General features: G+C 40.1%; 1 pseudogene; it reads left to right on the forward strand.

Moving 5' to 3' along the window:
• The first annotated feature begins 6,894 nt into the window (after positions 1 to 6,894).
• LOC102282023 (E3 ubiquitin-protein ligase RNFT1 pseudogene) lies at positions 6,895 to 13,771 on the forward strand (annotated as a pseudogene).
• Positions 13,772 to 17,188: the final 3,417 nt, after the last annotated feature.

The following is a 17,188-nucleotide window of genomic DNA, read 5'->3' on the forward strand; positions in this document are numbered from 1 at the left end:
AAAGAGCAGGTATTATTATATTTCTTTTTATAGATGAGGAAGCTGAAATAAGTCACACAACTATTAATTGCAGAGCCAGAGGTGAAATCCTGGCTGATGGGTGCCAGAAACTGGGCCCTCAAAAACCAACAAACAATACTGAGCTCCTAACATTAAAAGGTAGATTCCCTGCCTGAAAGATCCAGGGCACTTTTCTCTTCCCTCCATCCTATTCAACAAACCATCCATACCAGAGCAGACTAAGAGGATAGTCCCTGGGGCAGCATGATCCTATCTAGACAAGGCAGGGAGAGAGGGGGATTCCAGATAAAAGGGGGCCCAAAGGAGGAAGAGAAAAGTTTTCCCTTACTGACCATAATAGATGTCTGCACATGGCATGACCCTGTACAAAGAACTCACTCTTTTTTACTCAAGCCCAAAGTGAAATACTATTTTTTACCTTATCTCAGCAATTTCTATATGACTGACTGCAGATGGGGCTTTCCCAGTGGCTCAAGAGGCCCAGGTTTAATCGCTGGGCAGGAAGATTCCCTGGAGAAGGGAATGGCAACCCACTCTAATGTTCTTGCCTGGAGAATCCCATAGACAGAGGAGCCTGGTGGGTTACTGCTCATGGAGTCAGGACATTTTGCCCAAAGCCCTTCGGATGCCAGCTTCCTCATAACAATTAGTAACCGTGAGCGTTTTGAGCTACAGCATGAATGTCCTGCATAGTTCTTTCACTGGAAAAAAAGTAAACCTAAATCAAAAGAGATTTTCTGCCAAATTTGTTCCCTCAAATAAAAAGCACAATTTTTTGTCCAGCCAAGAGGAAAAAATTTAACTTAAAAAAAAAACTCACCTGAAAAGCCCAATTCCTTGGGTAAATAAGGTCAGATAACTTGACACCTAACACACAACATATAATCTCCTGAAAGACTTAATAATTCTTTCACATCAGGCCCAGTAATGTTGCCAATGTAGCCAATAAGCCCGTCAGGAAAAGTCAACAACTCTGGGGTTTTCTTGCTAAAAGAGATCTGCTCTTTACTGATTCCAAATACTGCATCTACTTCCATGGTTCTCAACCTACTAGACTTACCCTTTCCCTTTTCAACACTATTCCCTGGACAGCCCTAAAATGGAATTTATGCAAAACTATAACCTATCTACTGGAGAAGGAGATGGCACCCCACTCCAGTACTCTTGCCTGGAGAATCCCATGGACGGACGAGCCTGGTAGGCTACAGTCCATGGGGTCGCTAAGAGTCGGACACGACTGAGCGACTTCACTTTCACTTTTCACTTTCATGCATTGGAGAAGGAAATGGCAACCCACTCCAGTGTTCTTGCCTGGAGAATCCCAGGGATGGGGAAGCCTGATGGCCTGCCGTCTATGGGGTCGCACAAAGTTGGATTTAGCAGCAGCATAACCTATCTACACACATGACTTTTAATAAACCAGCATAATGCCCTGACTATAACACAAAGGAGAAACAAAAATAATAGAATTTTTAATAAAATGCTCAGGCACAGCAATACACGAAGATTAGTGAAACAGTTGATGCATCTACATGTGGAATCCATGGGAATTTGACTTCTAACAAAGACTGATTTAGGTATGTTGTGTTGGGCATGCAAATGCCAAAAGCAGCCTGGCCACTGGGTGACGAGGTTTTCCAAAATGGGGAACAACCCTTGGTAAAGTCTGAAGCTAATCATGTACACTCTTCCTTCAATTTACACAACTTTTGTGGTCACAGAAAATCCAACCTATTTTTAACCCATAGAAAAAGTACTATGAGTAATATGTAAAGCTACTTCCCAGGTGATGAAAAGAATCTGCCTGCCAATGCAGGGGATGCAAGAGACACCGATTCAATCCCTGGGTTGGGAAGATTCCCTGGCTCTGGAGTAGGAAATGGCAACCTACTCAACTATTCTTGCCTGGAAAATTCCATGGAGTGGGAAGCCTGATGGGCTACAGCCCATGGGGTCACAGAGTGGGACACAACTGAGAACACACACAGCACATATATGCAAAGTGTTATTAGGTTCCAGACTCATAAACAACCTTTTCACCTACTTGAGTGACTGATGAGACATTCAAAAGTTATGTAGGATATCAAGCAATTCTTCCTTGTAAAAGACTGTCCTGCAGATTGCAAACTCGTTATAGCCCTGGCCCATAAGATCCCGATAGCAATGTCTCACACAACCAAAACATCCCCCAATTTTCCAACACGCCCTCTAGGTACAGTATCATTCCTGTGATGATCAGACATACTTTTATCCATGTGTTTATGAAAATAAGAACATTTTAAAAGAAATCCACTTCAAAGTTCAATTTTTTTCAGACTTAGCTTTGACTCTATATCTATTACCTACATCAGAAGAGTACAAATATGAGTTTTGGAGTCATATCTGAGTTTAATGGCTTCCCAGGTGGCACTAGTGGTAAAGAACATGCTTGCCAATGCAGGAGACCTAAGAGACACAAGTTCAATCCCTGGGAAAGGAAAATCCTCTGGAGGAGGGAATGGCAACTCACTCCAGTATTCTTGCCTGGAGAATCTCACAGACAGAAGAGCCTGGTGGGCTACAGTCCATAGGGTCATAAAGAGTCAGACATGACTGAAGCAACTTAGCACACACACATCTGTGTTTAAATCTCAATTTCATCACTAACTACCTGAGTGACCTTAAGCAATCCCTTAATCTCTCTGATCACCAGCTCTTTTCAATGAAAGAAAGAAAGGATGCCTTGGTAGCAGGACCACAAACTTGACTCACACCCAACTCAGTGATGTCTTGATTGTCCATAAACAAATCTGGTACTTCTCCCAGGCTCCCATTCACTAGTTAATGGAAAAGAATTAACTGCAGTTTAAATTCAATCCAATCTGCTAATTTAAACAATCCCTTTGGGCAGTATTGAGAATCTTTAGTCAGAAAAAAAATGTTTAGATTCTCAGCCTGTGTTCTGTGTTTGAGACCTGTGAAGTTGGGCCTCTCATCTGGTTTAAGGCTCTGCTATCACAATCTTGGGCTTCCCAAGTGGCACAATGGTAAAGAATCTGCCTGCCAAAGCAGAAGACACAAGAGACTCCAGCCCAATCCCTGAGTCTGGAAGATCCCTGGAAGAGAAAATGGTAACCTGCTTGAGTATTCTCCCCTGGGAAATCCCATGGACAGAGGAGACTGCCAGGCTGCAGTCCATGGGGTGGCTACAGTTCATGGGGTCACAATGAGTCAGACACAATTGAGCACATCACAGTCCTAAAATCATTAGTCTTTGAACAAAGTGTTTGTATTTCTGTTTTGCACTAGGCCCAGAAAATTATATAGCCAGTCTGGGCCTTCAGACAGCTGCCTCCTTGCTAGCTTCTCTCCTGAAGATAACAACTGGGCATATTAAGACGAGGTATGAATGAGTCCTCATGACACTGATGGAAGGCTCTCCTGGCTTCACGGAGTCACTGGAATGCATTAGAAAGTTACTACTGGTCTCAAGATAGTGACCATTACTCACTGGGGCTTCTAGCTTGGTCAGGATCCAGCAACACTTCTGCATGACTCAACCTCGCCCCTGTGATGCTGGCTGCAGACTGTACAGTGATTTCTCAGTCCATTATCCAGTCTACTGGCCTGGCAGTCCACCCTGTCTTGTCAGGGCAGGATGGAAAGATGGTGCCTTGGGAAGCCTACTGGCTTTTGTCACATCGTCCATAAAATATGGGAAGTAGGAGCATCGTAGGAAAAATAAAACTGCAAGATCTCCTTTTGACCCTGGTGTTGTGGTCATACCCTCAAGTTGGTACAGATGGACAGAATAAAGATGAGATTTCTAGAGCCCCCAACTTGGAAACAGGCAACATCTCCCCTCTTTACCCTTACTATTGCTCTCATTTTTGAGATATAATTTGTTTCAAGCCATGGGGGAAAGTTACAAGACATAAATTATTATCTTCTATTCCTATTTCCTTCCACAATCTCCTTGGCCAAAAAGTATGTGTGTTGGGGGTGGGGGGATCTTTACATTTAATACATCATATCCTCCTACTTCTTGATGTCAATTCTGTTAAGCCTTAACTGTGGACAAGATGCCTTCTCTATATGATGGGAACCCCCTATGATCTGAGCTTTCTAGGCTCAGCTAGTGATGTGTGAAATGGAAATAATTTGGCAAACCCTCCATCTCCACAGCAACTGACTAAGAGGGTCAAAGCTCACCTTCTCCTTCTCTAGGACAATAAACCTCATGGCTCCCCCTCAGAAGTCTGCCCTTTGCAAATAAAACTATGACAGAAGAGGGAAATTTAAAGGCATCTATTTAATATTTGCAAAAATATTAAGCCAAGAACATTTATTTTGCAGATTAGTTTTGGTTTTTAGGTTTCTTCTCTTTCAGCAACCCAACATTTTCTTTGGGCTTCCCTGGTGGCTCAGCAGTAAAGAATCCACCTGCAATGCAGGAGACCCAGGTTCAATCCCTTAGTCAGGAAGATCCCCTGGAGGAGGGCATGGCAACCCACTCCAGTATTCTTGCCTGGAAGAATTCCATGGACAGAGGAGGCTGGGAGACTACAATCCATGAGGTCACAAAGAGTTGGATACAACTGAGCAACTAAATACACACCTTTTCCTTTTATGACTAATTCTTGAGTATAGACACTATCCAAAGCAATCCAAAAGAGATTCTACACAATATTTAGGGATGGAATCAGCTCCACTCCTAATCTCCTCTCTGAATCATAGCTCTGTATCTTTCTTTAAGTGGTCCATTGGGTCCTGACTTTGCATATACAAAATCGAATCCATTCATCTTTCCCAAAAACGAGCTTTCTTTTTTGACTTTCTTTTCTTATAAGCAGTAAAAAAAAAAAAGTAAATTTATAACAATAGTTCACAACCTTTCCTGGTTCATGGCATCCTTAGTATTTTGTTCATTTTTCCACAGTGCCCCTGGACCAAAAGAAATACTTAATAGTTCCATTAATTAAGTAGCTAGATCCAAATAAATTTGTAAGTATGTATGTCCTAACAATTTAATTATATTTTAAAAGCAATACATTTAAAAATATTTAAAAGTAATACAAAATTTTAAATAATATTTTGTTTTTTAACCACATTTACTTAATAGCAGGACATATGCACCTGTTGGGACCACACAACTTCTGCAATCTTGGAACCAACTTGGACACCACCATACTCACGTCCTGCTTTACAATCATTTTCATGCAGTGCTTGCTTTTAATCACAGAAACCACCAAAAATCCACTTTGCAAAGATACAACAACACCAAAAGGAGCTTATCATTATGATGTTGACATTGTGACCTGCATCAAGCTAGTAGTTTTTGTGATGTCCAGTAGTCTTAGAATATAATTATGTTTCCCTCAAAATGGTGAACTATCCTGCAACAGTCCCTGAAAATTCACTGTGGTGTCCCAGGCCACCTCCCTCACAGTTTAGGGACTGCAGGGTTAGAATGACAGCTTGGAACATGCTTTGATAGATGAATGCAGTAATGACTCCCATGAGTTATGCCTCCTTGTACCCCTACTCTCAAGCCAACATGACTTGCTTTGACCGAGACATTAGTAAATGTGACATAGGCAAAGACTTAAAAAATATATGTACTTTGGGGTTTCTCCTCTCTTGCTGCTAGAAAACCTTCTGCTGCCATGTGGGTATACCCAGGCTATCCTCCTGAAGGATAAAACACTTGGTGGGCAGAGGGTCCAGTCATTCCAACCATCCCAGACATGTGACCATTCAGCTCAAGCCAAGATAACCCAGACTGAAAGAGCTGCCCACTGACCATAGAAAATCATAAAACTTTTTTCATTTTAAACTACTATGTTTGGGGCATTTTTTTTTAGGTGATTAAACTAAATGATACAATGTTAAAATAACTGTATTTTATACTTTAGTCAATAGGAAAATCAACAAGAGAACTACTTTCTTAATTGAATTGAATAAAGTTATTAAATAAATGAATGCATGATCATTTAATTATCCCTTTAAAATTCTTTTAGAAATATCTTATGATTTCTAGTTATAGTCTCAGTAACAGATCTTGAAGTTGATAAGCATTTCATTGACAACAAGATTAGAAACTTGACTTCATTTGTTTGAACCACAGTTCCTAAAATTATAATGTAAGTGATTATTAATCTATAAGGAAGCCTGATTGTAAAGGAAAACTGTGAATTTTAATTTCGTTGTCAAAAAGGTGACTATAAATTTTGTTGCAAAGTATAAGAATAGCCCCTTCAACAAGGTCAGACCACTGACCACTATAACTAAGTGGCCAAAACCCAGCTGCAAACTCAGAACTAAGTGAAAATGGCCTTAGAGCAACAGAAATGTTTGCCACAAGATGCTGAACCTTGCTACTAATCAGAGCCATTCCCAACCAAATGCTTTTTTGACATAGCATAGTCTCAACCACATCACACAGATGGTCAGATGGAACAGCTGTCAGCAGGGAAAGTAGGCCATGACCGTGAAGGTACAACACGGAGCTGCTCTTTGGGACTACCTGTTTCTGTGGACTCAGAGAACATCACCATTCCACAGCACAATAAGACATGTTCTTCGTAAGAATGAGACTGCATATCAAGAAAATATTGAAGGCTTGCGGAAATAAATTGAAAGCCCTTCAGTAAGATTTCCATTAAAAATGATGAAGAAAAATAGTATACATTTTTGAGGTAGTAAATGCTAGTTATCTAGAAACTTAACTTGTGTGGAAAATTCCGTTTCCCAGGAGCCATTGAGAATGATGATGATTTGGGCACCTCCATGAATTAGAGGTCTTTCTCTGCACCAGCTCACCCTGGGCTTGTTAGTATCTACAGTTTTATTCTCTTGAGTAGAAGAATTCTCCCACCCCTCAATGGCCCCAAGATGTCTGAGGCACTGGCTCTTCTCAGACTTCAGCCCATCTTCCCAGGAAGGAGACCAAATGGGGCAGCAGGGGAACAGGATGAATATGGTCTCATTTCGGCCTACGTTCCTTTCTGCCCAGGTGAGGCTCTGCAGAAAATGGAAAGGAATGGAGTCAGTAGCCACAGATCATGAGGGGGCTGGTTCCTGTGTGAGCGTCCATGTAAGGAGGTGTCCAGATGGAAAGAGATGACCCAATTCCAGATCTCCTCCTTGTGGCCAAGACCCTGCTCATGCCACCAAGAAAATCAAGACAAAAGAAGAAGGGAAAGCACACACTAGCCACCATGAACACAGAAAGCACAGTGGTGAAAACAGCCTGAAAAAACTGAAAACATTAATTGCTCAGTTATGTCTGACTCTATGCGACCCCATAGTCTGTAGCCCACCAGGCTCTTCTGTCCATGGGATTCTCCAGGCAAGAATACTGGGGTGGGTCTCTATGCCCTCCTCCAGGGGATCTTCCTGACCCAGGGATTGAACCCAGGTCTCCCACATTGCAGGTGGATTCTTTACCATCTGAGCCACCAGGGAAACCCAAAATACTGGAGTGGGTAGCCATTCCCTTCTCAAGGGAATCTTCCAGACCCAGGGAAGCCTATACAGAAGCAAACATGTAATGAACCTATTTTATGTCATTACAGAAACTTTCTAAAATAGAGATGAGAAAAGAGAGAGGAAAAGAGCAAACTGTATACATAGATACAATAAGTGTGTTTATACATGAAGTACTATATTAGAATCTTTCCTTTATGTGTCAATATGGGCAACAATGGATTGTTTTGAATTGCTACATCATATCCAATTTTATTGACACACCTTTTAAATCCACCCCATGTTTTTTAATGTTTGAATTCTATTTTGTTGTTATTGTGATTTCTTGCAGGCATCAGGAAGCCCCAATTCAAGGCTATTTGAGCAATAAAGAGGAGACTGACAGGTGGAAATCAAGATATCAACCTTAGTTTTGATTTAAATTGCATAAAGAACATGGGTCAGGTATGCAACCCTTTGAGATTCCTAAAGCAGAAGCTGGAATTAAACAGAATTTCCCAAAAATGCACAGACAGGGCTGGGAAACCACAGCCTTCCCAGTGGAGGAACGCCTTCCCATAAAAGCGCCCCCTGCAGGAAGCTGATGAGAGCATATACTCTCCACAGGCAGACATTCCAAAGCCTCCTAAAAGTGGGATTCCTAGTCAAAGCTGAAAGCATTTCTGAAACTTTGCACACATACTATCCAACTGCAGAGAAAGGTGGTACAGACATACTCCCAACAGCGATGATGAAAGTGCTTCCTCTTCACACCTTTTGTTATTGTGACAGGTTCAAATGGTATCACGTTGTTTGGTTTGCATTTCTCCTTGTGTAAATTGTTCCATATAAGTATTGGCCATTTTTATTTCTTCTCTTCTGACTGCTTTCATACGCCCTTTATCCATTTCCCTAGTAAGAGCTTCATATTCTTATTCATTTGTAAGATGCAAACATACTCAAGCAAGTCGCTCTTCTTAATCTTGAAATTATGATGCATGGAGTAGTAGTTAGCATCATAAGCCTGACAAAGCATGATGCTGATGTTAAGAGTGATCATTTCCATATTTATTAAAACTTTTACTTGGGCCAAAACAAGAACCTATTTGAAGAAGAGACGGGTTTTCAGAAAAGACCAAGGTTTATTGCCCATAGAAGTTCTCAGATTTAGTATCTTCTGATATTTAGTCCATGCATTGACATTTTTATTCCAAATCTTAAGAAACTTGATTATTGATCCAGAAATTTCTGGATGTACCTTATTTCATTACATATTCAACACATATAAATTTTAAATTTTGGATAAAAATGTAACTACTTGTTCTTTTTTTTTTTTAATTTTATTTTATTTTTAAACTTTACATAATTGTATTAGTTTTGCCAAATATCAAAATGAATCCACCACAGGCATACATGTGTTCCCCATCCTGAACCCTCCTCCCTCCTCCCTCCCCCCACCATCCCTCTGGGTCGTCCCAGTGCACCAGCCCCAAGCATCCAGTATCATGCATTGAACCTGGACTGGCGACTCGTTTCATATATGATATTATACATATTTCAATGCCATTCTCCCAAATCATCCCACCCTCTCCCTCTCCCACAGAGTCCAAAAGACTGTTCTATACATCAGTGTCTCTTTTGCTGTCTCGTATACAGGGTTATTGTTACCATCTTTCTAAATTCCATATATGTGCATTAGTATACTGCATTGGTGTTTTTCCTTCTGGCTTACTTCACTCTGTATAATAGGCTCCAGTTTCATCCACCTCATTAGAACTGATTCAAATGTATTCTTTTTAATGGCTGAGTAATACTCCATTGTGTATATGTACCACTGCTTTCTTATCCATTCATCTGCTGATGGACATCTAGGTTGCTTCCATGTCCTGGCTATTATAAACAGTGCTGCGATGAACATTGGGGTACACGTGTCTCTTTCCCTTCTGGTTTCCTCAGTGTGTATGCCCAGCAGTGGGATTGCTGGATCATAAGGCAGTTCTATTTCCAGTTTTTTAAGGAATCTCCACACTGTTCTCCATAGTGGCTGTACTAGTTTGCATTCCCACCAACAATGTAAGAGGGTTCCCTTTTCTCCACACCCTCTCCAGCATTTATTGCTTGTAGACTTTTGGATCGCAGCCATTCTGACTGGCGTGAAATGGTACCTCATAGTGGTTTTGATTTGCATTTCTCTGATAATGAGTGATGTTGAGCATCTTTTCATGTGTTTGTTAGCCATCTGTATGTCTTCTTTGGAGAAATGTCTATTTAGTTCTTTGGCCCATTTTTTGATTGGGTCATTTATTTTTCTGGAATTGAGCTGTAGGAGTTGCTTGTATATTTTTGAGATTAGTTGTTTGTCTGTTGCTTCATTTGCTATTATTTTCTCCCATTCTGAAGGCTGTCTTTTCACCTTGCTTATAGTTTCCTTTGTTGTGCAGAAGCTTTTAGATTGCCATCAGAAACTTCAGGTATAAACTAATGACTCAGGCAAGTTGCAACGTCAAAATGATTGAACTTATACAGACGTTATGGAACTAACAGTTCCAGGATGTTGATCCATAACTTGCCAAGAATAGCTACTTTATATTTTTTGGTATTACCACTGACAAACAGAATACTCTTCAAAGAACTTTTATGGTTTATTCAATAGTAGTTTTATAAAAGGTCATAAAGCAGTGGATATTGAACAGTCACTCATAAACAATGCCTTAACAAAAATGACTTCAGCCATTCTTTCTATTAAGAAAATCACCAAATCATCAAATCTCAGAATTCTAGGATTCCTGCTATTATGCTGTTCCCAAATCTTTCCTATATCATCTTTATGTTTCTCCATAACAAAAATGATGAGAGCTCTCATCATTCATCACCATTCATTAATTCAATAGACATTTTTAAGAGCCTACTAACATCCCTAAGAACTTAACTACATTTGGAGCTAAGGATAAAGGCAAGTAAAATAGTTCCTGCTGCTGCTGCTAAGTCGCTTCAGTCATGTCCGACTCTGTGTGACCCCAGAGACAGCAGCCCAACAGGCTCCCCCATCCCTGAGATTCTACAGGCAAGAACACTGGAGTGGGTTGCCATTTCCTTCTCCAATGCATAAAAGTGAAAATGAAAGTGAAGTCACTCAGTCGTGTCTGACTCCTAGTGACCCCATGGACTGCACCCTACCAGGCTCCTCCATCCATAGGATTTTCCAGGCAAGAGTACTGGAGTGGGGTGCCATTTCCTTCTCCAAAAATAGTTCCTACCCTCAAGGAAAACATGGTCTATAGCAGTGGTCCCCAACCTTTTTGACAACGGGACCAGTTTCCATGGACAACTTTTCCATGGACTGGGTCATGGGATGATTTAGGGTTAATTCAAGTGCATTACATTTATTGTATACTTTATTTCTATTTTGTGGCAATCTCAGGATATTCTGCCTTGACTTAGGGTTAGGGTTCAGGCTCCTATAAGAATCTAATGCCACTGCTGATGTGACAGGACATGGAGCTCAGGTGATAATGTTAGCAGAGGGGAGTGGCTCTAAATATAGATAAAGCTTCACTCACTTGCCCATCACTCATTTCCTGCTGTGTGCCCCATTTCCTAACAGGCCACAGACCAGTATCAGTCTGTGGGGCCCAGGGGTTGGGAACCCCTAGTCTATAGTTTACGGTCCAGCAGAGGAGATAGTCTACAGCTTACATAATGAGGGAGATAGGTAAGTATTAAAGAGAATGCACTGTGATATAATCAAGCACTAAGACAGGCACTGAGTCTGAGGGAATCAGAGGAGGCTTCCAGGAGGAAGTGATGAATCGCTGAATCCTGGAGAATGAGCAGGTTCTAGCCAGGGAAAGAAAACAAGGGTAATTCAGGGGAGCTTGTGTATAAAGGCACAGAGGCAGGATGGGCCACAAGATGGAGAACCGCTATAAGAGGTTCAGTTCAGTTGAAACACAGAGTAGGGGAGAGGACAGACAATGGTGAGAGACTGCATTACGGAAAGAATATTCCATCTTTATCCTCAATGAATGCTGACAAAAATTGATGACAAAAAGGCTATTCTTACCCTCCTCTTCCATCTCACAAAGACACAAGCCCAGGGAGACTAAGTGACTTGCCGAGGGTTGTATATTTCACAAATGACTAAGATAAGATTTCAGTTTAGAAATTCTTATTCCAGAGCCACAACTCAGCTGCTCAGCATAAACGGATTTTATACTATGCTAGGAGTTAAAATTTGACCTGGGAGGTGATGGGAGGCCAAGAATTTTGGAGAATGACATGGTCCGCTGTGCCTTTCAAAAGGATGGCCCAAGTTACTGAGGGGAAGAAACAGGGCTACATATGAGATGGAACCACTACATATAGTTATATGTGTTGTATCCTCTACAAGCTAGGAAGAGTCATGAAATGGCACCTTTGACATTGTACAGCGCCTGACCTACACGGCCAGATTTAGTGTAGTTGCAAGTAAGGAGGCTAATAAGGTACTCCAGACATAAAATGTAGGAAGAGTTGAAATAGAAAAGGGCAGTGGCAGAGACAGGAAGGGTTCGTAACACAGAAATAATGATATCAAATCAACAGGAGTTAGTGGCTGGTTGGTTGAAGAAGGTGATGCAGAGAGAACAAACATAAAACGGCTTTATTTTGTGTGAATCTTAAGTTGTAACCACATTTTAGAATCCCCTTCCCTATTTAATTCTGAGTTAGATGTGGTTCTTTTCTTTTTTAATTACTTTACAATATTGTGGTGGTTTTTGCCATACATTCACATGAATCAGCCATGGGTGTACATGTGTTCCCCATTCTGAACCTCCCTCCCACCTCCTGTGCTAGAAACTTGCACGAATTTGCATATGATTTCGAAAGTGAAAGGAAGCTGCAGCCCTTATGCTCTGAAGGTCGTCACAGTTAGAGGTAAGGTGAGGCAGACCCAGAAAAGTGGCAGATGCCAGTCTGCCCTCTTCCTCCTTCCCCACACTACAGCCATCAAGGCCAGCTGTTCATCCTGTCTGCCTCCTCTGCTGACCAAAGGCTGGAATCCACAGAGGCTATATCTAGGACCAGGTCCCAGCCTTGCACAGACTTCTGCACTTGGCCCCTTAGCGGTCCCTCACAGCAGACTCCCCTCAAGCTCTGACTTGACCATGCCACTGCTACAGAAGGACGACTTAGTGACTCCCCTGATTCATCCACTCTCCTTTCTGGACCCCTCCTTCTCCAGCTTCAGTTTCTGGTCCCAGCAGGCTCAGTTGCAGCAATCTGAATAAACTGAGTCTTGTCTTCTGCTGTCCCTGACAGCACTATGGGGCCTCCATCCACTCATCATGAGAGGAAACACAGTCCTAATGCAAAGAAATTTGGATCAGAGAAAAGCATACCGGGGCCATGCCAGTCCCCCAGGAACTGCAGGCCCTGAGGCTGCCTAACCTCCCAAAGTGCCTTTGCAACCAGATGGACAGGAGAAGGACCTTGCCTTCATTCTGGAGATCCATATCTAGAGATTCATACCCAGACAAATGCCATGTCTAAAGGATATGCTGAAAATCCAAACTCCAGAAAAGTGGAAATTTCTCTTGGAACTGGGCCTCTAAATAATTTTCAAACCAGGCTTTTCTAAGAAAAATGTGCTCAAAATCCAGTAAGCTTAGTTACTGGTATTCTTAGCAGGATTTTCCATTCTCTTTCATTCTTGGTCTCTTTATTACAACTTAATCTTTTTAAATCCTATTTTGGATCATTTGAACTTCTCAGAAGTACTTTGGATTATTGGAATTACAGATTTCATTTTGAAATTGCTTTTCATGGCTCAAAAAGTCTTATTATACTGGTGCCTTCTTTCATCATGCTTTTTAAAGTCAAGGGTTCCTGGGATATGCTCTTAGAAGAATTAAGTCAGTTTTACTGAATTTTATCCCCTATCAGTTTTGGTTTTATTACCTTATTTGCCTCAGGGAGTTTAATAGTATAATTAAATAGGTTCTTTAGATATTAGTTGCTTTATTCTACCTCATTTTAAAGCTTTTGGATTTTTTGGAAATCTAAGAACTTTCAGATAGGTTTGTGAATATTTTTTACACAACCAAGTTACAGAGTGACTTATTCAGATGTGGGTGATATTTGTTCAATATGTGAAGCTGAATTTCAGAAAAGTATTCTTCCCTTCTGTCAGCATATATTTTTTGAAGAGTGCATTACCTTATGGTTTTACAAAAAGAATATATGTCCACTGCACAAGACTGTGATTTTAGACCATAGTCCCAAATGGAAAGATGGGGCTGTCTCATCACACCTTCAAATATAATTAAGTATTATAAACTATTAAAACCACAAAATACTAATTTCATTTGGTTACAGTCACTATTGCTAAAGGCATTAGGATGGATTTCAGTACTAAAAACTAAGAAAAATATTTCCAAACATTTTTAGAACACTGGACTAAGATTTAAGCATGTTTTAATTTTTGTTAATTTAAATGAGTGAAAGAACTCTGTTTTTGAAAATAAAACAGTCAACCTAATTTGTATGTCAACAATACTTCTTCAGTCCTAATTACTTGGCCTATGATTGCCATGTAAAATTGTAAATATGTTTTCTTGTTAATTTTACCAAAAACAGCAACTGGATAGCTAACTAGAACTAATAGTTTTAAAGGAATTTGGGTCTTCTTTTCTGACACTGTTTCAGAATAATGAATATTTTTCATAATATTTTAAGATAGATTTCTATTCAAAATCTGAAATTTTAATTTTCATAAGATATATTTTATATGAAAGTTTCATATGCTATATTTTACCTAAAACCATTAGGTTTTCTAAGTGCATATTAATTTACTGAGGATGATATATTTTAATATTGTATTACTTTTTGTTCTATGATTAGCAATCAGTAAGAATTAACCATTAAATTATCTCAAAACCTCAGTGTTAGTGCAAAGATTACATTATGGTGTGGCTTCCACCCAAACCTACTGTCCTCAAGGTAACCACCATCAAGCTGAAACAGAAGGGCACAGGGGCAAGGAGGCAAATAAATAAACTTGAGAACATCTAGGCAAAACTTTGAATGTAAATACTGGCGTGTGGAACTGACTAGAAACTAACAGATCAAAAACGTTTTAAACTTCTAGGTAAACTGTACTGCCAAATAAACATTATTTTAACCTGAAAATGCCTTTGGCTGTTGCCCCCCAAAATTGAGAACATGAAATGTGATCACTAAGCTGACAACAGCTTTTGCAGTCTGCTAAAGCTACAACTCATACCAAAATGGACCCTGCTGAATTCAATACGAAAATTAAGAATCAATAACCTCGAGAAGAAAAATTCTTCTTTTTAGGTTATTTTAAAGAAGTTTTTTAAAAAAGATTTAAAAAAAAATTTTAAACCTGCTTCTTTATGAAACTGTGTATATGCACGCATACACACACACATGTGTGGTATGTTTCCAGACAATGAATGATATTCATGCAACAAAACATAACTTGAGATGGTCTTCATTTAATGCCACATTTGTCAAGGTCCCTCTGTGTGGCAAGTATCCTGTAAGGTGTCTATGATTGGAAGATAAATAAATGATTTACCAGGACTTAGAATCACTCACAGACTAATACAATTGGTAGGGACATAGACAGCTTAACCAGGATACATGAGGGCACATGCTATTGTAAAAACAGAACCCACCAGAACTATAAAGGGTGGAAAAGAATCAGGAGCAACTGAATTTCCTTAATGCAATAATGAAGATCACTCTTGATCAGACCCAATCTGCCTTTGAAGGCTGAAATCTTACTACTTTTCTTCACACAATTACTTGCTCTCATACCCAAGCTCCACTTTTCCACTTCCATGCCTTGCCCTCTGCTTCAAATTCTCTATGACCTATTGCTGGGCATTGTTTAAAGTGCTACTAAAAGTTCACCCATGAAATCATCTCTGGTGCCAATGGGGTGGACTGTTCCCTCTCTGAGCTCCCATCAGCTCTCACTGCCTCTCCGGAGGTTACCATTCTCTGCCATGTAGCATAGCTATTTTCTCACTTGCTGATCTTTTCTGTGGAGACTAAACTGTAAACCCCCTGAGAACCAGGAACATTTCTAGTCATTTTTTATATTCCCAGTACCAGGTATGGCACTTTGTAGGTACATAGTGGATGTTCAATAGGTATTTTCTGAATTTAAAATTTTAAACCCACAACTCACTCCCTGAGGATGCCGCCTCAGCACATATCAGTAGTCACTGTATGCTTTGGTCCAGAGCCTAAATGTTGGTTGATATATCATGTTTTCTCACGGGAGGAGGGCAACTGTGTAAGAGGATTCAGTAATAATGAGCAAGAAAATAAAAATAATGCTTACTTGTTTCACAAAAATTAAGAAAGTTCAATAGACAGTAGTTTACTGGTTAGAAAAGATTGAAATCTCCAAGTTTTCTGTACTGTAAAGGAATCTTTTCTGGAAGAATCTCTATTAACTTTCAAAATATCATGTTCAGCATTTGCTCTTGAACAATCAGAAAGAAGAAAATGGGTGACCGCCTCCCTTTTGAATATCAATACCATTAGCAAATTTTGGAGTGAGGATAGGTAGGCGAGGAGAAAATATTGACGATAAGGTTCCCACAATGATGTCATAAGAGAGCTAGAAGCTAAAAGTTTTAGTATGCATAAGTTTATTTAACTGAGATGAACTTTAAGTTTTTGTTAACAAGAGCAGACAAGAAAGAAAATATAAATAAATCAATCCATGGATAACATCTCCGTAAAGTATATGGATAGTAGAGAGATTTTTGTGGAAGTAGTCCCAATCTGTTGGGTTCTGGAGCCCCTTGACAACGGTAATTATTATAAGGAGATGTTAAACAGGAACAGCAAATCTTGCCTGTGGATATACCTACACGTACGTGCTACCATTTGACACAAACATGTAGATATTTCACTGATGAGTAACAGAATGTACGACAGGTTGGAGGAGCCAGGTAGGCTGATGTAGCTTCTCACATAGGAAGAGCTGTCAGAGGCAGAGATGGGACTCTACTCATCACCATCATGGATGCACATGATCAGTGCGTGTGATCATGGCAGGAGCATGGGCTTTGAAAGCCTTGAGCAGAAAAGAGAGGTGGTAGAGTCAGCACAATGGCATAGGCTTCGTAGTGAACAATAGGATTGCTCAGATCTTTAGAAAGCTACCACATTCATAAAATTCTGTGTATGGTTACTTTTTTGTGGGAAATGGTTAAGGGGCTGAGCTTCTGGATTTGGCCCTTGGGCTCATTTGAAATAGAAAAAAAAAAATAGTGGGAGTAAAAGGAAGCATGAGGCATTAAAGAGGGGAAACTCAAGGAATCGTGAGTAGCACTTTGCCTGTTACAGATCCTAGAAATAGAGCTCAAGCCTAATTTAATCTGATCTTCAGGGGACCTTGAGCAGTATCTGAGTTTCTTATATAAATTCACTTAAAAGTGTTCCTGAATTCTTAGAAGCGTTTTGTCATTGCGTGTTTCCTCAATTCCAATTGATGGGATAATGCAGAAAAAAGTTTTATATTAAAAAAATCAATTTTCATACTATATGAGTTCAGAATTAGTACTTTCAGAGCATTGACCTGTTATGACTGGTATCAAGACAAACACGAATTTGTTAGCTTCATCAGAGAGGGAAGGCTGAACTGGATCCACTGCAGACTATAAAATGCCATGGAGGCCATAGTCTTTTCTGAAAG

The sequence above is a fragment of the Bos mutus genome, chromosome 3, assembly GCF_027580195.1.
Source record: "Bos mutus isolate GX-2022 chromosome 3, NWIPB_WYAK_1.1, whole genome shotgun sequence".
Lineage (NCBI taxonomy): Eukaryota > Metazoa > Chordata > Mammalia > Artiodactyla > Bovidae > Bos > Bos mutus.